This window comes from Phasianus colchicus, chromosome 20 (assembly GCF_987193195.1).
Source record: "Phasianus colchicus chromosome 20, bPhaCol1.hap1.1, whole genome shotgun sequence".
NCBI lineage: Eukaryota > Metazoa > Chordata > Aves > Galliformes > Phasianidae > Phasianus > Phasianus colchicus.
The window spans coordinates 10,114,785-10,141,428 of record NC_143455.1 but is presented as its reverse complement, the minus strand read 5'-3'; the positions used below and the strand labels follow the sequence as shown (position 1 = coordinate 10,141,428).

The window sequence follows — 26,644 nt, the reverse complement described above, 5'->3', positions numbered from 1 at the left end:
CTTTTTTTGTTTGACGGAATATAATTCTGTCACATTTACCTCTGTCACAGGAGAAGGTCCTACAGCAAGAGGTTCCTTAACTTACATGTCATCGAAAAGTGCAATATGCCAGCTTGAGTTAAAGTAGAAGAGTGATTTATTTAAGAATGTTCTGCGTGGATGCAAATGCTACACTTGAATAGCATTCATTTACATTAAGAAGAGGAAGGATAGCAATAATATGCTTTGTTGCACTTCAATTTAAAATTAAAGACATGACTATTATGTATTATATCCTATACTACATCAGTACTATAGTAATTAACAGTGCCGCAGTGTCATTTTATCTGTAATAGTAATTACAGAATTTAAATGACCTGTTTTGTTGCACAGTATGTTGTAAAAAAATTATACTGCACAGAGTGTGCGATGCAGCCAAATGAATGAGATGAAACAGGTTTTGACTGCCGTGGTTATTTTAAACTTTGATATGCGCCGTCTATGTTTTGTTTATTCCTATTCAAAATAAACAGTTTCAAGTGGTTTTAGAAAAGCAGTAAACACAAATATTCCCATTCATCTCCAGTAAAACACCATGATTTTATTTGTAAATAAATATTATTTGCTCCTTAGTTTTATGCTTGACTTTGCATACCAAATAATTAAATATCAAGTTTAGATTAACACGTGAAAGGTCAGGTTATTGAATGCAGTTTCAGTACGCTGCGGATGGATGAGATGAAATTGCTAACAATGCTAAGAAATGCAGTTGAAAAACAAATAGGGGGAAATGGTTGAAAGCCTCCTATTCACATCTGAAAGCTCACGCTTCACTGAGCACTCTGTTAAATTTAGCAACAGTGCAAAATATTCCGAATCCATTTTCTTACTTAAATTGCCACCAATCTCAAATTAGGTTACCATTATTTTCTCTCTTTAGGTAAAAGTGACCCAAATAACCTCTAATATGAATGAAATAACTCTCTGTAGAGCAGAGAGGGGAAATGATAAGAGCCAAATTCATGAGCAGGAGTAACATTTGTCTTTCTCATTTTCCCTTTCATAAAGACGCAGTGCTTATAATGAGATTGTATTGTCCATTTTAAAGCAGGATTTCCCTACGTTACTGCAGGTAAAGAATACCAGTAATGAGCTGAAGTATCCGACATGCCTCATTGCCCACCCGCAGGGAGAGCTGAACACCTAAGCGAAACCACAAGAACCTCCTGCACAGGCATACGAGCTCATCACCAGGAAGGACAAAATTCAAGACGTTCAATATAAAAAATGCATGGGCTTGTTTTTTTTTTCAGCATTTTTAGGCTTAACTGGGGCACTGGTTCTCTTGTTCTGAGTGTGTGCATGTGGGAAGAGCCACATATTGCAATCCAGACCCCAGGCAAACGGCCCCTGATGTCTCTGTGCCATTTCTTCTGTACCATTAAGGCTTTTAATGGCATTTCTATTAAGGGTATTTGATCACTAGAAGAGCAAAAGTGTCTTATGATTGCCATTTACTCAGATTACATATGAATGAAAGGTGCAAATGCTGAAGAATTTTATTTTATTTTTAATTTCTGGAGACTTTCTGACTTGCCATGTTTGTACAATAAGACTGCGGCTGATCATGGCAAGTATCGCTGGACTGCTGTCTGAAATTGTTGCAGTGCAGGATTGTGTGCTTTATATACAAACTGAACATCTCATGACCTTTAAAAGCATAATTTTCGAGTACAGCCACTTTCAGTTACAGGGCACGGTGCAGTCACCTTCTGCTTGCAACTCAGAGTCTAGAAATGCGTTACACTCAGTAGGAAAGCCCTGTGCAGGAAATAGGAAAAGTCTGCCTGGCATTGTTGGCATTGCTGCCAGCAGAAAACTTCCTGTTGTGTTTTCTCCATGTACACTTCTCACTGCGACTGGAGAAAAAGGAGATTCTGATCCTGCCCATTATGTGAAGTTACTGACCAGAGAGGGATTTTCTATATTTTATGTTACTGAGCCTTTAAAGTGATAGTGCACAGTTACTTTAGAACATGAAAGTTGCTTGGTTTTGTGGACAGTGAAGTTGTGTGTGGTTTTGTAGGGGTGTTCTCTGCTGCGTGCCCTGCTGCAGAATAGGTAGTAGGAGGGCTCTGAGGGCAAGGACTTGGCTCTGCATGCTATGGGCAACAGTATCTACTACTGCTGTGCATAGGGCTGTCTATGGATTGGATGAAGTGTTACAGGGAGTACTTTAAAGGGGTGATGTAGAAAGGGTAATGCCAAGCTCAGCTAAGAGTTGTCTGTTACCTTAAAGTGTTAAATTTACCTTTGGTGCCATGTCCTTCACAGTCATGGCCTCCTGGTGCTCTATTACTAAGTAACATTTTTGTTCTGTGTTTCTACTTGACTTAAATGTATACACAGTTTCATTTAAACAAGGTTAGGTAAAAGATGAAAACAGCAAACCAGGTTGGGGAAAGAAAAGTGCTAATTGCCCCTGTTGTGTTTTTGAAAACAATCAATGTTCACATTTATCTTAGAAATAAGGCTGCGCTAAAGAAATTTAATAAAGCATCCTTAAAAATCTGAGAAAACAGCTACATCTAACATTTTCAAAGTTAACGATGCCACCACACTCTCAGTTGACCCAGTTTTCCTCAAACATTGAGAAATGTTTCTGAACTGGTAATTTTACCTATGGCAAAATCCCCAAGTAGAACAGAGAATGTTGATGGGCTTCAACCTTAATTGTGGAATATTTCAACTTTGGTAGACTTTAATTAAATTATTAACATATTCCTGATGTGTTATTTTCCATTTAATCTCATTCATTTTAATTCTTGCTTCACAGAGCTTTGTGCACATAATTCCCCAGCAGCATTATTCTCTCTTTATCTTGATGCAAGGCAGCCACACAGGCACACTAATATATGCAGTGCTGCGGATCATCTGGGTTCTCATGTATCTGTGTGTAACTTGCTAGCCCTACAATCACAAAAAGTCCAAATTCTGCCGCTTGGTTGTAGAATACAAGGTCAGCAGAAGTGTGTAACCAACAACTGAATTCTTTAGCCATGTTTATCTTGAAACATCATAGATTTTTATGACCATTAGAAAAAAAAAGTAGTGGAAATAATTTTTCCTGATGTTTGCTCTTTAACCCTGTAGTTATGGAAGAATTTCATCGTGTCCTTGTTAGCCCCATACCTTGTTCACTTACTCTTTTCTTCTGAAACTGGTCCTGAACTAAATATTTTTCAGAACTTTCATGTTCTACATCACTACATCGTAGTCTATGATAAAACTGCCTTCAAAAGGCTGTGCAGGAAAAGCCTCGGAAAATGAAGCATGTTTTGGTATAAAGCTGTGCCAGTCTCACAAGCAGGGATTGCAAGAGGAAAAGTGAGGGAGCTGAGCTGGATTCTGTGCCCTTCATCCCGTGCTCTGCTGGTGGCTCATTGTCACCACTTTCCAGCAGCTCTCTGCTTCCCAAGGCCTTTACAAAATAGTGAAACAAGTCTCTCAGCATTTTGGATTTATTCAGGTAACAGTGGCCTGAGGATCAGTTCCAAAAATATTTTTTCACTTGTATCAGTACCTGTCAGCAGAGCAGCACTGAATGTAAGGAAGCAGGAAAATCAATTGTGTATGGCTGCCTGCTGTGGTGTCCTTGGATCTTATCTGGGGTTTTAGCTGTTTCTTTCTTTGGGATGAAAATAGATACAGTCCAAAGAAAGCCTACCACTGTGTAGGGAAGCAAATCACTAAGAATTGAAGGGTGTTTTGAAGATGTTGTAATGCCTTGGTTTTACATCCTTCAATAAGCATACTTCTGTCATCCTCCGCATGGCTTCCATATCCTCCCCTTGAAGTCTTATGTTCTTGCAGCTCTGCAGGCTCCAGGGGCGGTGGGCTTTCTGCCCCACTAACAGCACCTGAGCTGTTAACAGCACTGGTTTTGTCATTGCCTTTGCTTTCTGCCATTCCCTATCAACACAGAAAGAGCAGTAGATGTCCCAGTGACTGCAGGCTGGATTCTATGGGCAGGAGCCATCAGTTTTCTGCCCAACCAGTGGCTTTAAGAAGTCCATGGAGGGAGCAGGGTTCCATGGAAACACGAAAATACCAATACTAAGATTGAAGTAGCATCTGTCATCTAAGGGACTCAAAGAGCTTCAATGCAAAATCTAATGCAAAAACAAATATGCAACTGTCTTCAGGCTGACCAGGGTATGTAAGCATTAACACCAGAGTGTTTGGTTTTTTTCCAGACTTACGCAGGATTGTCCCATTCCCATACAACACCTCGTGCTCAGGTCACCCGAGCCTGAGCTTTTAAGTACAGTCGCAACCAAATAATGTTTTTCTGAGTATTCCAAGCAAAGTCCTTTCTCTTAATGATTTTGTTGTTGTTGTTGTTCATAGTATCTTGACCAGCCTTGTTCAGCAATATGAAATATTGTTCTCATTGATTTGCAATGACTGTGCTGTAGGACGTCTCTGGTACAAAGCAGACCTCGTTAGGACTGGAAAACAGAGTTTCCATAGACTTCAGAGCAAGCACGTGGTTTGGAATCTGACTTCAGGAACCATGACTGAGCATCACGCTGAACTAGAAATTCAAATGTAATCCTCTATGGCACACTGCTTGGTTCTCTGCAGCAGAATTACCTTCCTTTCCTTCAAAGCAGTGGTCATACAAGAATGTACATTTTCTTAATATTGTGCTTATGGCATCTGGTTGGTTTTAGAAATAGTTTTATGCTGCTGCTTTGATTTTCTATCAGTTGTTAATATGGATGGGATGTATGCCAGAAAGTAGAAGGACTTTAATACTTCATTTTTAAACAGGTTGGGTTGGTTGGTTTTTTTTTTTTCCTCTGGAGCATTCAAGCACATTTGGTAAGCCTCTGTATGTTTGAATATTTATTCTTCATAATACTTTTTCCCTGCCTTCTCTTTAAACTCTACTTATGCAGCCTTATGTAAGGAAACCATCGAAACACTGTGAGCATAGCAGCATCTGCAAAATTATGTTTGCAGTAAACAACTTGCTTCTTGACCTTTTAAATCATGATCTTCTATAGATTTGCATAAAAACATCTCGCCATAGATATGTATTCGAAGTACTTCATGCCGTGTAATTTAGATTGCAGCTGTTTCTTGCAGCCTTTCCCTGCTGCCAGCAGAGAGCACTGTTGACCCATCCCACACGGCCATCACCTCTGCCACGGCGATTTCCACAGCCAGGCAGAAAACTAGAACGAAAATAGTTTGTTAGTTGGGTTTGGTTTGTGACACAGCCTTATTCCGTGTCGTTAGGTTCAGAAAGTGTGGTTTGAGCAGTGGGATAGAAGTGAAGGAGCAGCACATTATGCGACATAATTGCTGAGCTTTGAGGAACAGCAGACCTCACCATCACCAATATCTGATGGGAAGGCACAGCTGGGAAAATGTAAGAGAGAAGGGCAGAGATTAAAATAACTTTTTTGTCTTGTTCGTTGATAAGTTTTGAAAAGGAAATGATGTTAATGAGTCTAATTAACGCATTTACCTGCTTAATGTCATGTGGCATGTCTCAAAATATGACACGAGACACGTTTTTTAAGGCCCCATTGTCAGTACAAATCCCTCCCGTTCACTGGGCTGCAGTTCTCCTGTTTACTTTCCTTAAGTGACTGATATGAGATATTTTGAAACAAACTTCATAAATTAAATATTCAGGCTTACTGGTTAATGAGCACAATGTGTCAATTTCTCAGTGATCAAAATAATGTGCTTCAGTAACGTATACACTGTTCTGTAACAAAAGTATAATTTTAATAGGGGACCCATAGGGTCATGGTTAGCCTGAGATAATTACATGCCATGATAGGAAGGAGTGAAACTGCTCCTAGGACATAGGTAATACCCCACGGAGCCTATATGCCACATGCTGCCTTCTAGGGATAATAAGGCACTTTATTACATTTCCACTACTGCATTAATACACTGATTCTTCCCTGTTAGTATCTGTGAAGTCTAAAGCAGATGCAGCAAAGTTTATGGTGACTAGCTTAATAATTGCTGCATGTATGTGTTTATGTTTACTGCGCTCCTTCATCTAAAATATTCCAAATAATTCAAACCGTGTATAGCAGATGAATTAGATCCCAGAGCTTTCACTAGATTTCTAAATTAAAACTGAGTTATTAAAATAAGCAAGCAGAGGAACTGATTTCTGTGACTGGACAGCTTCCATCAGCGCTGGCTGAAAGCCTTCAGGGACCAGTAAGGATTTTAAGTATGGGATACATCTTGATACTGAGAGTTTCCAGCATTTATTAGCAGAGCTAGAGTTTGTTGTGAGGTGCCACGTGTCTGCACTGCACTCTAGAGCCCAACAAAGATGTCTTGGGTCTTCTAATCCAGGCACGTACCGTACACCTGCAGGACTAGGCTCTGTGGCACACAACCCTGTGCTTCCACAGCCACATTCTTATCACTGATGACAAGTTTGATCCTTTGGTCTGACAGTTATAAGCATTATGTGAAAGGAGAGGGAAAAATTATGTTTGCATGTTCCTTTTCGTTCATTAACCTTAGTTTAGAATTAGGCTAAGTCAATAAGTAATTGAGAGAATAACTGAGGCTTGGAGAACCCATTACCCTAATTTAATCTAGCGATCTGTAACAAGATTTTAGATTGAAGAATCCTCATTAAAATCTGTGTTAAGAATAATTTTTGTCTCTGATGAAAGGATGTCAGAGCTGCCTGTTTAAGTCTGAAGGTTTAAGTGCATTTTCAAAAGCTACAGAAGCCTATAAACTGAGAAATTCAGACACACAAAAAGTTACTCTTTTCATTTTATATAGGGCTTTAAAAAGTAAAGTAGAGTGTTAAAATTCTGAGGCTCTAATTGAGTCACTATTTAATGAGTGATCTTAAGATGCACTGATCTTCAAAATGTTCTCTGACTGGAATGCCAGCAGCTTTCCAATGGCAGCAGAGGGACCATCTGACATACAAGTGCATATGGAGCAAAGGGACGTCACTGAATTCCTCCCTGCAGAAAAACTGACACCCACTGACATTCACTGACACTTACTGAAAGCTGGTGGGGACCAAGCAGTGGATGTGAGTGCTGTGAGGGTTTGGAGGTGTGTTTCAGCAATGGCAACAGCAACATGAAAGATATGCCACCTTTTGGATGGTCATCTAGATGGTTATAGGTGGCACACAGTTCTTGTTCGTCTCTGGCATAAATACACAATGGTAGATGGCTATGTTGGAAAATTATGTTTTGCAGCTGACAATTTGCTCTATAAAATAGTGTTATTGTGCTCTTTCCATCTGTTGTAGTTACCACAGAAATAAATAGAAGGCATTACTTTTGGAGTGACCTATGCATTTTTCAGTCTAAGAAGTAAATAACACTGTAGGGAAGTGCAGGTTATTAGTACAGTCACCACTTTACTTCTAATGCACGCATCACATCCGTCCATCCACCTACCTATGCATATGTAGATAAGCATTTTGTCATAAGCATTTATCTGTAAATATACAGAAATAAAATATTTTCTTTTTTTTTTTGCTAATTCCTCTGGATAGAAAAAGAAAGAAAAATGCCCATCCTCACACACAGAGCTGGATTAATGAGTTGGCAAAACCTTCCTGCTGTTGTGCATCCAGAGCATTAGCTTGCTGTCTGAATGACTGAGACGCATATGGGTTTCTGAGCAGGGTGAAGGATGTGCATACAAAGTTCATCTGTTTTATGCCGCAATCAAAACATACCATTATTAAGTTTAATGATACAATTTTACAAGAGACTGAAAACACCATTTCTCTAATTCTTTTGCTGTCAGGAAGGTCTGCATTTCTAGGCCTATTAAATTTTCATAAACATGCTAAAATAAAGAAGTGTTCACTGCTGGTTTTTGAAATCCTCTGAGCACCTGTCCTGGTTTTGGCTCAGATGGAGTGTGGTGCTGGTATGGTGCAGTGCTTTGGATTCAGGATGGGAATAATGTTGGTAACGCACAATGTTTGAGTTGTTGCAGAGCAGTGCTCATGTCAAGGACTGCCAGCTTCCCACGCTACTCGGGGGATAAAGCAGCTGGGAGGGACAGAGCTGGGAGAGCTGACCCAGGGCGACCGGAGAGACTCCCCGTCCCATATGGCATCATGCTGAGCACTGACACCAGGGCTGTGGGCCAGGGGGCTGCTGGTGGCTGGGCATGCTTGGCTGGTAGCGAGCAATTGTGCTGTGCTTCACTTGTTTGTCTGTTTTCCCTTCCTTCTCTTTTGTTATTATTAAACTGTCCTTATGTCAACCCAGCAGTTCTGACGCTTTCACATTTTCCAGTGCTCTCCCTTTTCTAGTGTGGGCTGAGCACAGAGCTGGGCGGTGCTGAGCTGCCGAGGGGTTACATCTCTTACATCTCTGCAGCCATGGAGCTCCTGCAAGACCCAAGAACTGACACCTGGGAAGGGAGATGGCAGTGCCCGATGGTGGCACGGCCAGAGAAACACAGTAATGCTTCCCTGCAACTCCAAATCAGTGGAGATGGAAAGGAGAATCTGTACAGCTCAGCTTTTAACCATGAAAGGGATAAAAGTTTGATCAGCTTTTTTTAGCAGAACTGTGACAAGTTTTTGAGAGCGGTGTATTTCACAAGTTGCTTCCCAAATCACTGCCAGGGAAAAATGCACGGTTACTGCAAAATATTTTCCTTGTATCTCTGGAGGTAAACTAGTATTTAGATAATTTGAAATTTGACCTCGATAAAATTCATTACGTGTCAAGGCAAATCCTTTGTGACATGCAAAAATCATAAGCTATTCTGCCCAGTAGCATTTTTCACTTTCATTTTTTTGAGCGATAGAAGAGAGCTGCTTTGTCCTGATTTTTCTAATTCTTTAAAGAACATGAATAAATTCGCTTTCCCAGGAACAAATATTACTGTTTCTGTTTACCAGAGGTCTGTTTTACTTTACTCATTTTATTCACCTCAAAAACATTTGTGTATTTTTTTATGTTGAGAAAAGTAGAACTGCAGTAAAGACGGAAATAAAAGAAAAATAAATTAGACTCTTATTTTTCTGTTCTAACAATGCACTTTAAAACAAAAGATGGTAACCAGAAATATTTTAAATGTTATTATGTCCTTACTAACTGGAGAGAACGTGGGCAGAAATCGAACTGGAACTTTCTAAAATGAAGATCAGAAGAAGTTTTTATTACACGACATTAGTGAGAAACGTAGGACTTCTGGTATTTCTAACTATTTTAGATGTGCTTGGGTTCTGAATAATGGGTCTGCCCCAGAGCTACTGAAATCTGAGGACAGCACCTGTTTTTAATATATAGTTGGTGACCGATGGAGTCTAACATAAAGACAGGAAATCTTTACGGGTCTGCGCTAACAGAAAAATATCCACTCCCTGGTGCAATTGGGAGATTTGTAAGTCTATTGTGGCTTATGTCTTATTATTTTCACACCAACTATTTCTAAAGTCTAGATGATGCCTAATAAACAACTCCTTTAATCATCTTTAAAATGACAAACCTGTTGATAAATTGAATTTTCTCCAACAAGATATTGCTATATTGATTTTAGTACTCCATTTTTAATAAGCAGAGACTGTTCAGAATTGCCTGCTATGACAGCCCGGAAAGTAGGGCATCAACTGACTTGGCAAATGGCTGAATTTATAGGGGAAGTTTTTGCTAGAACTCCAATCCGTTATTCTTTTATTGTCGACATTCACTTGCAATAAGGACGCTGGATCAAATCTGCTGCATATAAAAAATGGACAGATATGTCTACCTAGAAGTTTCTGTGGTAGATTTCCTTTTCTCAGGAATAAAAGCCATATCCTCCCAAGCACACCTTAAGTCACCAAATGAAGTTCTGCCCACGGGCAGCCTCACTGGCAGCCCATCAGCCCCATCCCTGGGTATGGGCACCTCGCTCCCCGAGCAGAGAGCTGTGCAGCAGTCCTACAGCTCAGTGCCAGAGCAATGGTTTCATTTGCCATTCTTATCCCCGGCCTGGGTTGTGTTGCTGAAGGCACAGGGTACACACCAAACTTCTAAGATAGCAGTGTGGCTAATCACAGAGAGAGAAGGTGAAACCCAGTGGCTGGGTCAACGCATAGCATTCGAAAAGTCACTTGTAATTGCAGAAGTGTATTTCATCTACTGTTGGAATTTATCTTTCTTTTCTCTGAACATATGAAAGCTTTGCACATGCCAAGGAATATAATGGGGCCTTTAGACACTGTCTGCTCAGTCTGCTTAGTGAAAAAGTTACTTACCTGACCGATAGTAGTTCTCTTTGGTTAAAGGGGCAGAAAATTGCTATGATGGTGGCATCACTGGTACTGCAGTAAATACGTAAGTTGGAAGCAATACAAAATCCTTCCGTGCAATAAACTTGAATGAGATAAATGTAGGGACAAACATCCTAAAATGTTTCAGTTTGAAATAAGGAAATGTTTTTGATATATTAACCTTCACCTCAAAAGTGACTGTAGCTGCTGTACAAAACCATATCTTTGTGCACATTCAAAGCTGTTCTTGGACTAAAAGCATATCCACAATTTTCAAAACACATAGGCACCTATTTGTACATCCTGCCAGGGTTATGTATTCACTGTACAGTGCTTGGTATTTTACAAAAGCTTTCCTTTGAGCCACAGAGTGATTACTGAACAAATTGTGGTATATACTAGCTGGCAACTGACAGTGCAGTAATGAGTACTGAGTAAAAATCTGAACAAAGACGTTATGGCCAAATCACCTTTATGGGATTTTGGGTTCCTGGTTTAAATGCTGTTGCTTGTTTTTTTTTCTCATTTATATATTAAAAAAGGTTTAGTATTCTTAAGTCCATGCCTCTCATCCATTGTATTCTCTGTCAAGTGAAAGCAAAGCAAAATGAAACCAACAACTTCTAGCAGAAAAATTCCAGCCTCAGGTCAGCGTTCCTCAAGCTCGGGTCTGATCTCGCACAGATGGAGCACATCAGAGCCCCCCATGTCCGGCTGCACACAGCCAAGAGCTGCTGCCTGCTGAGGGACCTGCACACACATGAACCAGAAGTGGCTCATGAATGCGGAAAGGTTGAGAAGTACTGATCTAGGTCAGCTTCTTCCACATTCAGGCGCTTGAGCAGACGTGACCTGATTGTCAGAAGCCCTGAGTAAATAGAAATCTAGAAATGATAACATTCCAATAGAAAGGGCTGCTCTTCACATCCTAGGAAACTCCTAAATATGCCCCTCAGGCTATCAGGAAAATGCTAATCCTAATGTTTTCATCTGTGATTTTCTTCCCTTTGTTGTTCAATGATTTGGTTAGTTTGCTGTCCCTTCTACTCTCCCACATATTTGGGTAGCTCTCAGTTATAACTGTAAGCCTGCTTTTCCTGTGATACCTGTTCCTATGTACCCCTGAAACAAGTTAAACATGTGCAGAAAGGTCCCTAGGTTTTTCTGTTCTTCTGAGTAGAACTATTATTCGTTCTGTGTGTCTCTTTGTGATGTCTGCAGAAGAATTTCTGAGTACAGTTTGCTTCCTGAAAGGTACCGAAATCCTGACAAATCCTATCACAGGAATGTAGGTTTTCTTTCTGTCTGACTAATGATGTTCAGGAAATGCCCAGCCTTTCATTGCGCACAGTGGGGCATCATCCAGGCTCACATTTTTCTCCTGACCAAGGCTGCTCACCAGATTCTAGTAGTGCTGTAAGAGCACACAACACAGAAGCAACCAAATACTCACTGTCAGCACTAACCTACCCTTGCTTCTGAGTTTAAAAGGATGAACATATCCTTTTGTATCTATACCCTGAGATTCTCCTATTGAAATCAGCAGAACCAAGATCGGGTGATAACTGTCCAGAGAGTTGTAAATTTCAGTAACTCCTCATTCAAAAAAAACCAACGACCTGTCCTTGTGGAAAATTCCTGTTTAGCTGTAGGGACGCCTAGAAAGGTCTGTAGAAAGAACTGAGAAAAAACCCATTGTGATTATTCTTTGGGATTCTGAAGCTATTTTGCTACAGTATTTCATAGGGATAGAATTTTCTAACATAAACATTTCATACATCCCAAACTGGCTTCAGATTCTGCTATAGGATATGTGTGGAGGAAGGCATAGAAAAGTCTAGCAGAGAAATTTGATATTTGTCTTGTCAGGAGTACAGAGCTTTGCCATTAGAATTCCCTGACATATATATATCAGTGAGTCCTATCTATTTATTTTCTGTATTTACATCATAAATTAGAAGATACTTTACTATGAACTGATATGAAATAGCCCATTGATTGTATTTGGACGGCCAGTATGTACTCAGAACAGAACCCTACCCTGCCCCCTACCCTGGCCTTGAAGCATTCAGAAACCCTTATACCCTTACCACTGCATTTCCTTATGCAAGTCTTATTCTGAAATTTATATACATGGAAAGCAGCACCAGTTACATCAAAAAGACTGAACGAAACCTTGAGAAGCAGAAGAAAGCATAGCTTAAAACCTTGGGTGACTGGATGAACTCCACATACTGTTAATTAATATTTCAGTCGGCTATATCACCCCAGACAGAATAATCCCACAGTATTGCAATACGTGGCTGCAGTAAGAGCTAACCTACTGACATGCTGCTTCTAGCAAATCGGAGACCTAAGGCTTAATCTACATCATCTAGAAAGCATGTGTGCAGAAAATGTGTAATGCCAGATCTTACTATGAAAAAGAAGATTAAGGCTGAAAAAGGATTAGAAATTAATTAAGGAGCTTCTTCATGTTTCCCAATATCCTTCTGATCTGTTACCAGCCTATCTTCGGCATCTCTGCTGCTGATGCTGTTGTTAGTGATTGTTTGAACCACAAACACTGGGGCGGATTATGGCTATGCTTTAGGACGAGCTGTGGCTTGGGGCTTATTTTCCACTTCCACGCTTTCCGACTGACGGCAGGGATCAGTGGGAGAGCTGCAGACTCCGAGCTCGGAGGGACACAGATGTTCAGGTCTTGCACTGCTGCCAGCAAGCAGCCTGGTGGGTGTTGCATCGCTGCAGGACTGCAGCAGAGAGCTGGCAAGCACCTTTCAGAGCAGTAAAGCTCTGAAATGGCTCAACTAATGGGGAGGGAAGCAGCCAGAACTCTGAGCTGACTAACAAAGTGGTGGTGAGGCACCAAGAGCTCTCTGAGCAATTGAGGCCCTGTGATTTTTCAAAGTCAAGCTAAAGTATTCCTAGGCTCTGCTCTGTGAGCACAGCTGTGGGACTGTTCAGCATCCTTCAGCGTGGACACACCACGCAAGTGAGGTGTTAGCATGAAAAGTACCTCATCTTAAAAAGTGTTGTTTAAACTTTGTGGTATGTCCTTAGAAGTTTTGATCTGAGTGTGCTCCATGTGTACATTCAGATTATGCAGCAGTGAATCAGTTGTTCTGATTAACATTAATTCTAGTTAATATTAATCATTTTAAAATTAATTATGGTATTTACTATGCAGACAGTTTCTCGCTTATGACATGGAGTGTTTCTATTTTCTGGAACTTGATTATACTGAAAAAATACAATCTTCACCCCGCTGAGGCAGAATGATCATTATTTTGTTTGAAAGCTGCAGCTGAACGTGCACATAAATGGAATTAACACAGCGTGACTATGAGATATCCTATAAACAGGGCCCTCAGGCTTGTTTCAGGGAAAAATCAAATGTATTTTATCACCTTTATGAATACCCAAATATGAGCAGGTTCTGAAGTACAGAGAGAATCATAGATGCTGACAGCACTTACGAAAGCAAGTAGTGATAAAGGAACTGTAAACAATTTTTTGAGAAAGATGAGTTTCATTTCAAATGAAAACTCCAGAAATGAGCAGGAAGAGCTGACTTTGACAAGCAGGAAGCTTAGGTGTGTTCTGGCACAAACATACAAAGCCCCCTAAAACTCATGGCATCAATGTATCAAACTAAAAAAGCCAACTTAATGGCATCTGATAATAACTATTGGCTACTACTACAGGATGCAACAGGTTCCAGCATGAACTGAGGCAAAATCAAAGCATCCATTTCTTCTTACAAATCAAAGCATCCATTTCTTCTTACTAACTTCAACGAACAAACACTTCCACGCAGCTGTTACGCTCAGTTCTGCAGTCTTCATACATTCCTTTTCCTGGGCAGATCCTCAGGAGGAGCTTGCCATCTCTTGCACACATCTCAAGGGCTGTTTAAATTTCCATTTTCGGCTGCAGGTTACCACATTTCCATATTGCCAAGGGCTGCTTAGCAGAGCTGAAATTTCTTCTATTCTTACTTCTCTGTCACAATGTTTGGGGATAAAGCAGGACACATCTGCTTTTCATCCACACCGACAGGCTGATCAGATCCCACAAGGCTTTCCTTCTCTTCCCCCCGCTCAGCTCACTGCACAAACGTCCGGCTCTGAAGCGGTGCACTGAAGCCTTCAGGCTGGCTTTCCACGAGCAGCAGCACTCTGCTTCTTCTGCTTCCATTGAAACAGCAGCACTTGAGTGGAACAAAATCAGATCAATGTCTATGCTGTGTGATGGAGCTCAGACAGACATCTCCGAGCTGCTGCTGACACGGGTGGCCCAGAGCCAGAGCCAATATGATCCTGCTGGCAGCTAATTGGCCATGGCAAAATAAAACCAGAAAGTTGCTTATTAAAAATTGTCCTTGCTGAGATTTACACAGCCGTGGATTCATACTGACTCTCATATGCAAGAGATCAGTTTTCAAGCTGCTGTCAAACCGTGCTATCTTTGTAAGACCTCGATATATACTATTTGTAATCTCTGCTATGTGCTGGATTGATAACTAGTAAATCTCTATTGTTTCTGAAGCAAAATCCTGTTTAGAGAAAAACCTGTCATTACACAGAATTCAAACACTTTTAAAAAGAAAAACATCTGCTTAGTACTAAAAATACATGGGAATGGATAACTTCAGGGAATATTTAACAGTACCTGCAAAATACAGGAAGGGATTCAAGTCTGTTTTTCATATTACATTTAAATTCTCACAGACTTATTCACTATGGAAAATACAGCTAGCAGCTGTTGTTCCTTGTCCTGTGACATTTAATTAGTAATTAATGTGTATCATATGTGTGTATGAGTGTGCAAATATTTATTTACCATTAGTTTGATGTTTCTTGCTCTCTCTCTTTTTTTTCATCACAGCAGCAATTCAGCTCTAAATCTTCTAACTGTTACGTAAAGATGCCATTTGGGAACCCAGAATTGTACATTTTCTCCATATGTGGCAAACCCAACCTCCTGTTCTCACATAGATACGAGTGCATCAACATATCTTATATTTTATGCAGTAAACTAGTTTCTAAGAATTACTGTATAAGCATCCCATGAAATATAACACAGCTTAAAAAGGCTTCATTGAAATGTATTTATCAGAGAACTTCTATCAACTGCAAGAGGCTCCAGGAAGCTCTTGCCAGTTATTTACATGCAGCCTGGCATTCTTTTAGTCCATGCAAATGGGAAATGGAGTGGTTCTTCTCCCATTTTGCATTTGCTGCAGTGTACATCCAATGGCTTTGGTATATCTACTTCAGATTACACTGTTGTGAGAGGGGAATCAGATCTGGAGTTTATCGATGAGAATGTTCAAGTGATCTTTGAAAAGAGAAAGTCTTCGATATGCGCAGGGAAAGATGCTTTCTAGAGATAAGCAGCCATTCTTTATGCGTAGTTCTCTAGGTTTTCTGCTTTGAATATTCAGTCAGTATCATTTATGGCAGAGAGCACATAAATCAGGGTTATGAGATACTAAATCACGTTTAGGTAAGTTTTCAAGTTACCCTAACTAATACGGCTGTAAAACTGTGGGCATATTTACTTGTATAAGTCAGGTGGCTTCTCTCCCTACATTGCTTATGTATGTACAAGATGTTAATTTAAGCAAACGCATTTGGTAAAAACTACTGAGGTCACCTGGTGATGTGGTCCCCATTTCTAGCCTTTTATTTGAAGTAGAACGCTTCATCATGTCCCCATACTTGGATTTTCTTTAGGATTCTGAATTCCTTGTTTTTTTTTTTTTGTTGGTTTTTTTTTTTTTTTACATAAAACAACACTTTCCTGGCAGCACAGAAATTGTGATGATTATCAGCAAATGGGGAGTTTGGCAGGTTTGTGCAATGAACAATTCACAACAAGCTAATTATCATCGTGAAACAAAAAAGGGACAAACAGGTTTGGATTCAAACCTGGAGTGAAATGCCTATTTGTTCTGGGGAGAGAGGCACCATTCTGCCCCAACTCCTTGTAATTTTTCTGGTGCTTAAGATCTGACTTGGTTTTGATAGAAAGACGGATTACTGGTGAAATAACATCGGGTCCTCCCAGTCACAAAAGGCACACGTGGCAGTTAGCAGTGACACTTGTGTCATCCACTTTGTGTGTAAGTGCACATCAGCAAAGGTGCAGATACGTGCTCCTTGTAGGGCACTACGGAGGACACAGGTGAATACCCTGAGCCTCCCCCTGGGTGGCTGCTGGGGAAGGTGACAGACCGGCCCTGCCACCTGCCTGGTGGGTCCTGCTGGCAATTATGGTTCTCCCAGAGCATCAGAGTGTAGATGGCTGGAGATTCCTCAAAAACGAACACAGACCTTTCAAAAGCTGGCAGCTAGAAACAGGCTGCTCTCTAGGGCTGAACGTTTATGTTCTCAGTCCCACAAGGCTTGCCTATTCTTTCTCTTACTGTGGGTATATTTTGAACTGCTAGGGACTTAAATGCCAGCAGCATTCACAAGACAGCTTTCTACATCAGCAGAGACAGTGCTACTGGACTATCTTTTCAAGTCCTAAGAGACATCCTAACAGCATCCCTGCCTTGCCTTGTTCCAGGCAGCTGAATAGAGAATGCAGCTAAAAACAGTCAAAGAACCAGGATTTTATGAGCAAGTGAGTGGCACCAGGCATTCAGCACAGCCTTCTCAGGGACCTTAAAGATTTATCTCTGTTTCTAAACTCTCAAGTGAGCTCAGTAACCAGACTGTGTAACTGTTTCATCTGTAAGGCAATAATAAGGTGATGTGCTCTGTACTGGAGACACAGACTCTCCTCAAGCTAATGTGGGGGAAGAATTCAGTAATGATCTGAGTAGTACTTACTGTAAACACAGGGATAGCAGATAGTCTTCCTGTGCATTTGTTATGCACATTAACTCAGCTGAGTTTTGTGATATCCAGTGTCTGATAAAATCAAGGCCCGAAGTAATACTAGAATAAAGCTGTAAGTCACTAGACATAAACAAAATCATTACTTAAGCATATCATTAATTATGTTCAACTTGAGAACAAATTGAGTGATAGCTGTTAATTAGGACTGTGTGCACAAGAAATCAATCAATAACATGACAGAAGGCTCCCAGTCACACACGTGTGTGTGACTGCACAACTGCGTTACACAACATGGGCAGGGGAAGGAGTGCTTGTGGATGTGCAAGTGTGCTGACTGTGAAGCACACACTGTGCTTGCTTTGTTTCAGGCTGAAGTTGTTTATTGTTTAAAATACATGAGTGATCACAGAATCCAGTTCTGCCATCAGTTCACTCTGGGCCACTGATTTGTCAGTTAGAAATGGCAGTGAGGATCGTTATGCAGCACAGCCCTCTCGTGCACTGCTTCTGCCAGCTGAGGATGGTGGTTCTACCAGATGGTGGAAGGGTGGCTGTGAGAGGCTGGGATGCTTAAATACATCACATCCTGCAGACTGTAGTAAAAGGCCACGTAGGTGGTCAGATGGCATTAAAGTTCTTGAAAACAAAAAAAATTTTGCTGTGAAAAGATATGTAGCATCTTTTGTGGAATATGTTAATAGCCCTGCCTGATTTTCTAACCTGGGGTCACCCTAGAATGCACTTGTGTCCAGATACATTTATGTACATAAGCAGTTGAAGAAATGAAAGATAAGCTTACATTAAGTGATAGATTCTGTGAACCATGCTGTTATATGTGTATACAGGCTGCTCAATTCAGCAGTTTGGTTGAAAGGATGGAAAAGTACATGTGTGCAGGTCAGGAGTGCAGCAGGGCACTGCGCTTCCTTCTGGGGCACCTGGGTTCTGTTCCAGCCTGAAGGAGCCAGTCTGCATGCTCTGACAGCACAAGTGATGGGGAATGAAACCTCAGTAAGAACAGGGGAACAGATTTGCTTCAAAAGCACACTCCTGAGCTGAAGGAAAGCTCCAAATGAGATGCACATTTTAAAAACTCCAGATGATGTTTATAGGACTGGGCTGTTAAAACAGATACAGTTTTTTGCTGAAAGTATTGACCTGCTGCTTACAGCTATTAGAAAGTCTGGGCAACGCTAGCTTGGCAGCTACAGGTGATTATATGGTTACCAATGGGTTATTAAATCTCCTCCAAATCAATGCCTCTTCTTCCAGAAGTGTATTAAAAAAGCCAGGGAGGTACAGAAACACCCAAGGGAATTATACAGAAGCCATCCTATATTTTTTAAAAATCTAATTAACTGTAAAGTAATTTCACTCCACAGAAACCATAATAGCACAAACGTAAGAGAAAGAGCAGTGCTTTGCTTTCCTGCCTATTGATTTCTGGATGCTAACTGGAAGGGGCAGGTATTTTTGAAACACAGCTTATAAGGAAAGCTTTTTCTGTGCCCAGGGAGAAAATCTAAACAACATTTAAATGTCTTGTTTTGCTCTCTTCAGACTTTAAAGTTTCATCAGTAAGTAGGGATGCATAGTTTAGAGCTGTAAAAATGGGCCACTCCATGCTTTGGGGTTCTGATCCACTGATCTTAGAGCACTGACCTTAGAGCCCCCCCTTCCCAACGCTGTGCTGATGGAGCTAGATCTGCAGGGCTAACAGCTCTCCTTCAGGACAGCATTTTTCTGCTCATTGTGCTGTCTTTTCTTTTCAGTTAAACTGTCACTATTTTCCAAGGAACACTGAAAACATCTGCCAGCACTAATACCTCTGGGAAGGCCTTTCCACCCCAAGCAGCCACCTCTGCTTGACAGAGATGCTCAGCACCCACTCTGAGCCTGATAGGGAGGAAATTCCAGGAGCTCTGAGGCACGTCTCACACCGACCACCGCCGCGCTGATGGGGCTGACACCTCCGCTCTTGCAGAGAATGGCTGCCAAGGGGTGGCAGGCTGTGCTGAATTTTACATGAACCTGTCAATGTAGTACGTAATGTTACAATTATGGTGCTCCTCCGAGACTTAAATCAGCATGACATCGCCTCCTCATTTACTGTAACAAAAATCTTTTGTCTAATATTAACTAAATGCTGCTCTTATTTACGCCCTGTTGGTTTTGTTTCCAAAATATTTCACGCACGTACAGCAGGAACACTCTGCTGCACCCGATTCTGCTCTCAGTAATAGTGCAGCAACATTGATCTAAACACAGCCTCTGTGTCTGAGGACACTTGTAAACAGAAAGTTCAAAGAATGGAATCCCAGTCTCAAAATAAACACAAAATCCCAATTGATTTCACTCAAGGATTTTAAAGCCAGAAAAAAGATGTGCTGATTAAGCCTTATGTGAAAAAGGGTAAATTTGAGTTAGTGCATCCTTTCCAGAATTTGAGGCAGAAATCTTTCATAATTTAGGCTCTTTATGGATCGGGAACCACTCACCTACTCTGTGCCACTGGCACAGTGTAAGCTATATTTGAACATGTGAAATACATACTGTAGTTCTGATTGTTTTCAAGCCCTTACCAAACACATGTAGAAGCTATGAAATGATAGGAACATCCTTCCTGCTGCTGCCACATCATTCCCTCCCTGCTTATCTTGCCAACTTCCCTCAGCAGTCTTTTAGCAATTCATTCATTCTGCTTTCCTAGCCCTCAGCTAGGGAGGTGATTTCAACAGCGAGTCTGTGAGAGAAGAGTTGGTCGTATTTGGAATTTTGGTATTTCAAATGAGTTTCAAAATGCAGTTGCTTGTGTACAAACAGATATTTCATGGAAAGTATTTTCTGCAAAGAACAGGAAGGTTGCTTCTGATTCTACCTGAACCAGGATTGCAGACAAAATGAAACTGGAAGGTCTGAGCACATTCTAACAATATTCCTGTGGTTTGTTCACATCTAATAATGCATCAGCTGGGCGTTTTCTCTCTAGACAACATGGGCTTTCCAACTCAGTGTCACAGTACCTGTTGTGCTGTAGCCCTATCTCCATAAAGAAAAGTTGGGTTTGGTGTTTTAAAAGTCACCTTTTCTCTGTTAAATTAATCTGCCAAAGTCTGAGTGCTGCAGTTAAACTCCCTCCCACAGCTTATCAGCCCCATGTCCCCACAGACACACACAGACTGTCTCCCTCTCTCACACACACAGCTCTCCAGCAGCTGGTTTACTTCTGGCAAGTAATAGGTTTTCCTTTGCACTTAACTCAGTGTTTTAATTTTAGTTCAGTCCCTTTCAAAACCAGTAGGCTACCATTTCTCTAGCTCTACTTTTTGCTCTATCTGCATCTAAACTTCAGGGCAGACATTCAGTGTTATGATAAAGTGAAGCACTTAAGGAAAAATTCATATCAAAAGTCTGTTTCTGGGAAGTAAAAGCTAATATGCAGTGTTGGGGAAAACATTACTGTTGCAATCCTGTGCACATAATATGACTATTTATCATTGTTTGGCACTTTCAACTGGATGATTCAAGATTTACTTCATAGTTTCATGACATTTACAAGAAGAGAAAGGAGAAAACATTTGGTAAAAGATGATCCCATACGTTATAAATAATGACTTCTGTGGTGTCACCATAAAATATCTCATAATAATGAACCAAGGTGAATAATTCACACAATTTTCTATGGGCTTGAAAAATTAGATTATTTTTCAGGAGCTAAATGAACAATAAATTTCAGTTCCAAACAAGCAGCTTTGCAAACAGTCTCCAACTCTTATGCAAATATCCACACGTTCAGGAAATGACGGCCAGCAGAAGCGACCACTGCTAGGTGCCATTCATACGCAGTGCAATAAGGCAGTGTGACCACATGCGTCAGTGCAGGGCATGCTACACCAGTTTCATAATTCTAAGGGCTTTAAAAATAATTTCCATATAGTCCTAAAGTGATCTGTTCTAATTATAATTACTATTCCAATGGCAACTAAAGCACTGCAATCAAACAGTTTGCTCACGTTCTGAACTTACGCTTTATTTTTCTGGAGAGAATTTATTTTCCTCATAGAATGGTTGTTGCCATAAATCGCTCAATAAATTTGAAGATTTGTTACTGCATTCAGTAGCAAATACATTCTTGTAAAATACACCGTAGGTACAACTAAAGAAAGGTAAAGGCTGAAGCTCTCCCTTTTTATTGTCAGCTAGAATGACACGCGATACAGAGAGCTCAGAGGTTAATACAGTAATAAAAGTAAAGTCAGCCCTGGTGATTTGGTGTGATCCGTTGTCTGCTCGGTCTGTGTAACTCTATCCAGCAATAAATATCCTATTTGTTAGGAGTAATGAGTATTCGTATCAGTGTCCTTCTCGGGAATTGTTACATGCAGATATGGATCCGCACCTGAATTACAAAATAGGAAACTAAATCAAAATATTTCACTTTCATTTTTGTAGGATTAAACCCAAACCCAGAAAACTAGCTATTCACAATCAATGACCTTCTATAAAGTTAGAAGAAATCATTTAACAACAATTTCTGGATTTTTTGGGGGAGTGTGGAAACTTGTTGTATTCTAGAACTATGAATTTCAATGGTCAGTTCTGGAGAAAAGCCTAATATTCATGGAGGTGGTAGGAAATACATAACTTGGATCCCTGCCCTGCACCCTTCGGCTCTCACTGTTCCCAAAAGTTTTCAGTGCCCAGGGAGCAGGCTTACCCCCAAGCTCTATTAAAAACTATTTATGAGGTAAGCAGAAAAAATGCTTTTAATAGTTAAGTGCAGTTTCAGTCACAAAATGTTGGGGCACAAAGACTACAACACTGCAGGAAATCCCATCAGGAAATACCAGTTCAGATGCCTTTAAGTATCTCGTGTTTGGGTTACTACCCAGATCTAGGCTTATCCAGGCTGTACCTTACACACACAGCACACACCAGACTTGGCTCTGCTGAGAAGATGTCAGGGACTGGTCAATGATGTGATTTATATGGACATGCAAAGTCAGGGTGCCTTGGGCACTGTGGGAGGGGAAATCCATGCAATTCAGCTGAGATACATCCTGAGCCCAGTTCTCTCTTTAACTGTCGCAGTGATTAGAGGTTTTTATATTCTGCAGGTAAGGAATCATCTAGCTGCACTGATAGTTCTGAAGCATCTGTAAAGTGTTTTTCAGAATACAGAACGTGTTTCTAAAACATGCTGGCACCAACACGTTCTTTGTGCTATGGACCTTCACCAAAATTCCTGTGCCTGTGATGTTGGATGTCAGGTGGTTTGATAGAACCAATTTGCATCATATTGCTGTGGAGAATTCAAAAACAACAATCAAAGCATTTATTACCCAGCCTCCTTCAGTGGCACAGGGAGTTTTCATTGCCCAATTGAAAGACTAAAATGTGGAATTACAGAATATTAGTCAGGCTTTAAACTTCCACAACAACTGGTTGCTGTTTGCTGATGGAAAAACACTTCATACCTCTGAACAGGAGACACAAGGATGGTTATGGCTAAACTACCAACTGTTAGAGTTTACACTGGTGATGCAAAAGCAGGGCTTGGCCTCCCAGCTCTGCATGCCAGTTCCACTCTGTTGTCTAAAAGCAGCTTTTCCAGCAGGCAAAAAAGGGTTTGATGTCACGTTATTTCAGAGAGTCCTTAGGAATGTGATTCCTTCTTGTGGCTTTGGAACATCTCCGCTGCAGTCTGGTTGGAGCTGCAGTTGCTCTCAGTGCTGAGGGAGCCAGGTGCAACATTGGCATCTGTGCCAGCAGGGGGACAACAGGCACCTCTGCCTTCTCACTAACTTGGAAAACAAGAACTTATTCTTAAAATTTAGATGTTCTCCATGTAGCTGCAAAATATACCAACCTGCCTTTTCATGTTTGGTCTCTGCTTATCTTTGTCTTGCAGATTTGCTGGAGGAGGATTAGAAACAACCAGAATGTCACTTGTGCAACTGAGACACTTGTGTCAGTGCATGGCAACACAGCAGCCGAGCTGAGCAGCAGCACAGCCTGCAGCAGCAGAGCTGATAATGGCCAGCATGTGAAGCTTCACACAACGAGCTTTTGAATTCTAATGCTGTCTCTACATCAGCAAGTCCATCAGTAAGTACTATCTGTGTTACCAAGAGTTTGTTTCAATGGACACTGTCTTCTCTGAGATTTGGATGCAAAACCTTTCCACAGGGCTTGCCTATTGCTTTGCCTATACCTACAACTTTATAAATTTCCTACTTGTGAAGCCCTTATTATTAATGTCCTATTTTGGCTCTTAAAATCATATCCAAGTTCAGATTCTTTGATTTAAAAAAATATAGTTCTTTTGGCACCAAGTAAAAACAAAGTCCTTTGGAAATTGAAAGGAGAAAGGGTTTGCTTGAGATGAATCCTCTAGCTCTTGGCACTGCTACAGAAATAATTCCATGAGAAACAGGCACCCACTCCACCCCTCTGTCCAACATCACTCAACAGCAGGAAAACATTTCAGTGCAAACAGAGCCTTTGCAACTGCCAGGAATGAATCCTGGCTTCACTGAAGTAAATGACTTCTGCCATCGATTTTAGAGGAGCCAAATTTTTTTTCCAGGTCATTTGAATCCATGTCGCACAGCTGGTTGCTCAGGTCTAGAAGCACTACAGAATGGTTCTTGGCAGTCACATGCAACAAGAATACCCAGTGTCTGCCTGCTATTTTGGCCCTGGGAATTTTATCAAGTCAGAGCTGGTGCTGGGCAGAATCAGGCTGCAGGCTGCCAACACAGAGATTTCCCATTCAGAAGAGGGCCTTTTCAGGTTTATGTGCACTACCAATCTGTGAGCTGTCTGCAGGAGTCCCAGTGCAGTGACAGCTCATAGTGTTGATGAACACAGCATCTGCATGCTGCCCAACTTCTCTTAGCAACTCCCAGTGGTTGTTATTTAAATATTAGGAAGGTAAAAAAAGCTACTCACAACTCTTACTGATTATTGTACCGAATTCACTAATCTTTTTTGTCATAGTGATACATTTTCTTTCTTCCTATGACATACATTTTCTTTCTTCCTCCACAATTTTCTCATCTGTAGCATCTAATGATGCCATATAACACTTTCCAATCACTTACAAACATCAGGTTTTTTTCACCTTGTCATTTTTGATGGAAAAAAAAAAACACCGATTTATTATTCTGCAACAAAAAGTACATTCAGGATATTCATGTGTTTGTTCTAAACATCATTTTGAGCAAAATGTTTACCTTGTAATAACCCATACGATGTATTATGGGGAATAAAAATAGTTTCAATAATATCTACTCCAAAACCTTAAAAGAGATTTAGGAAACACATGTGGGTGATCAAGCCCCTAACACAAAAGTCTGGAATGACTGAATGTTTGTATGGGTTTTTTGCTGTGAGTTCTCAGGTGTTGTGAGTTCTCAAGCTGTTTCACACCGTATGCTGTGCTCTTTTAATTATGTTAGGACAAGTTACGTGTTTTGTTGGGAAGCTCTCAGAAAACAGGATTTGGAAAGATCTCTTGAGTTTTCATGTTAGGAGGTTTCCTGAAAGAGTATTTTTCTTTATATTCAATTCTCTTTGAAAAGATCTGTTTGAGATCTTCTTTTTGAGAACAGTCTTGCCAAACAAAATATTTCCTGCTCCATTGTTAATGACACAGATAGTTATTTATTGTAGAAAGAATTCCATGTTTAATGTAGTTGGATTTGATGTTTCTCTGGTCCTTCTCATTCACTCTTATGCCCACAATTTCTCTTTAAACCTGTCTAAATGACTTAATAAGCATAAAGAAACTGAAAAGCACCTTGTTCAAATCTGATGTTACCGCTGAGAGCCTGGCTTGGCTACCAGAACCGTGAGGTACTGCTTGAGAGTCCTTGAAATCCATTAGGATTTCTGCAGCACCTTCTGCATTTAGATGGTTTAGATGAGTTTGGACACTAGAATGATAGGTGGCTGTATAGCTACAAACACAGTGCTGTGCCATGAGAATTGCTTCTGTTCTTTTAGCCATCATTGACTCAAGATTTGGACATTCTAGGGAGCAAGGTACTCAGCTGCCATTGAATTTCAATTACAAAATAGCGCCCAGCTCCACGAGGGACTTCTGATCTAACTCAGTCTAAATTGCTAGGACCAAAGGCAATGAGTGGTCAACTGCTTAGCAGCTGCACTGTAAGCTCTGAGCACCTCTCTGAGTCTTCCAGTGCATGTTAATGTGCTCCTGTGGAGAGGGGGAATCAGCTGCGTTATTTGCTGAGCTCCCTGAAGGAATTTGTGAATGAACTGCATTAAGAAGCTGCTGGTGCCTTGTGGGAAATCTCTCAAACACATCTTGTTTGAAATCGATTCTGTATGTGGCCTGTAGCGTATTTTCTCTGTTTCTTTTCTTCTGTGCTGGAATTCTTATGAGAAAAGCTGTTGCCTTTTTTGGGGGCAAGATTTCCATTACTGGCTCATCTCTGACTGAATTTCCATGGCTAAGTATATGCTGTTTGAAGCAGCAATTAATGCAAGTTCTATTCCCCAGAAAGAAGAGGTTGGGATTTTGCTTTCAGGGAGGAGGAATGGAAAATAAGGGAGAGGCTTGCATTTGCTCAGAAATGTTGTCAGCTTCTCTGATGAGGGTGCAAGAGAGGCATAAGAGAAGGTGGAGAAATTTCTTACCTTCCCTGTATATCCCAGCTAGGCATTTTCTAAACGGTTCTATCAATACTGCTTATAAGGACATGAGTGGCTTTGAAAGTAAGGCTGTATACTGACATATGACAGCAAAAGTGGCATGGGTTAATTTATTTTTGATTTGCCAACAGAGATTGCATCTAACGTGTCAGCACATTAGACATTTTGGGATTCCACCTTCTTGCATTTCACTGCTACTATCTCAAATAAGACATTATTTTAATAAGAATCTGCCGAGAATATTAAATGGGATCCAGGACCCCAGCTGAATTTTTCCTCTTCAGTATGACTACAAATGCTACAGCTTTAGCTGGACAAGCAGGGTCTTCAATCACAAACAAGCAAGTGCATTTTGTTTAGATTATATTTGGAGTAACTGACAGGAAATATCTGTAAGCTGGCCAAGAAGCACAGCCTCACTGCAGTGGCACATCACTGAAATGGGGACACTGCTTTGGCCAGCACGCCAGGGGCTGCTCAGGAAAATACAGACTTTATCTCAGTGTAGCTGAAGTTGATACAGAATCAGTAAGAGACACTTAGATCTGAGCTAATCCCTTACAAGCTCAATTTGCATTTCAGAGGTGAAACACTTTAAAATGAGCAGAGAGGGACAAAAAGGAGTATGGTGTATCAAATTCTTTTCAAGGGCAACATTGATGAATGAATAAAATAGCAACAACTGCAGGACAAAGTTTGAGGTGTGCCTCTGCTTATGGTACTGAAACTATAAAGCTGACGTTTATCTTTTTTTTTTTTCTTTTTTTTCTTTTTTTTTCTTTTTTCTGATTTTAGGTTTAAATTCCAATCCAGCATACAGCTGGAT

At 40.7% G+C, this 26,644-nt stretch overlaps 1 protein-coding gene and 1 long non-coding RNA gene across 2 annotated transcripts in view; one reads left to right on the top strand and one right to left on the bottom strand.

Moving 5' to 3' along the window:
* Positions 1-26,644, bottom strand: part of CA10 (carbonic anhydrase 10 (inactive)) — a 157,654-nt gene that overhangs the window by 37,227 nt on the left and 93,783 nt on the right. The window lies entirely within an intron of this gene.
* LOC149915381 (uncharacterized) overlaps positions 1-26,644 on the top strand; it is a 177,155-nt gene that overhangs the window by 65,554 nt on the left and 84,957 nt on the right. The window contains exon 2 of the long non-coding RNA XR_016459140.1: positions 23,048-23,244. This is a non-coding gene — a long non-coding RNA (uncharacterized LOC149915381). The remainder of the gene's footprint in view (positions 1-23,047; positions 23,245-26,644) is intronic.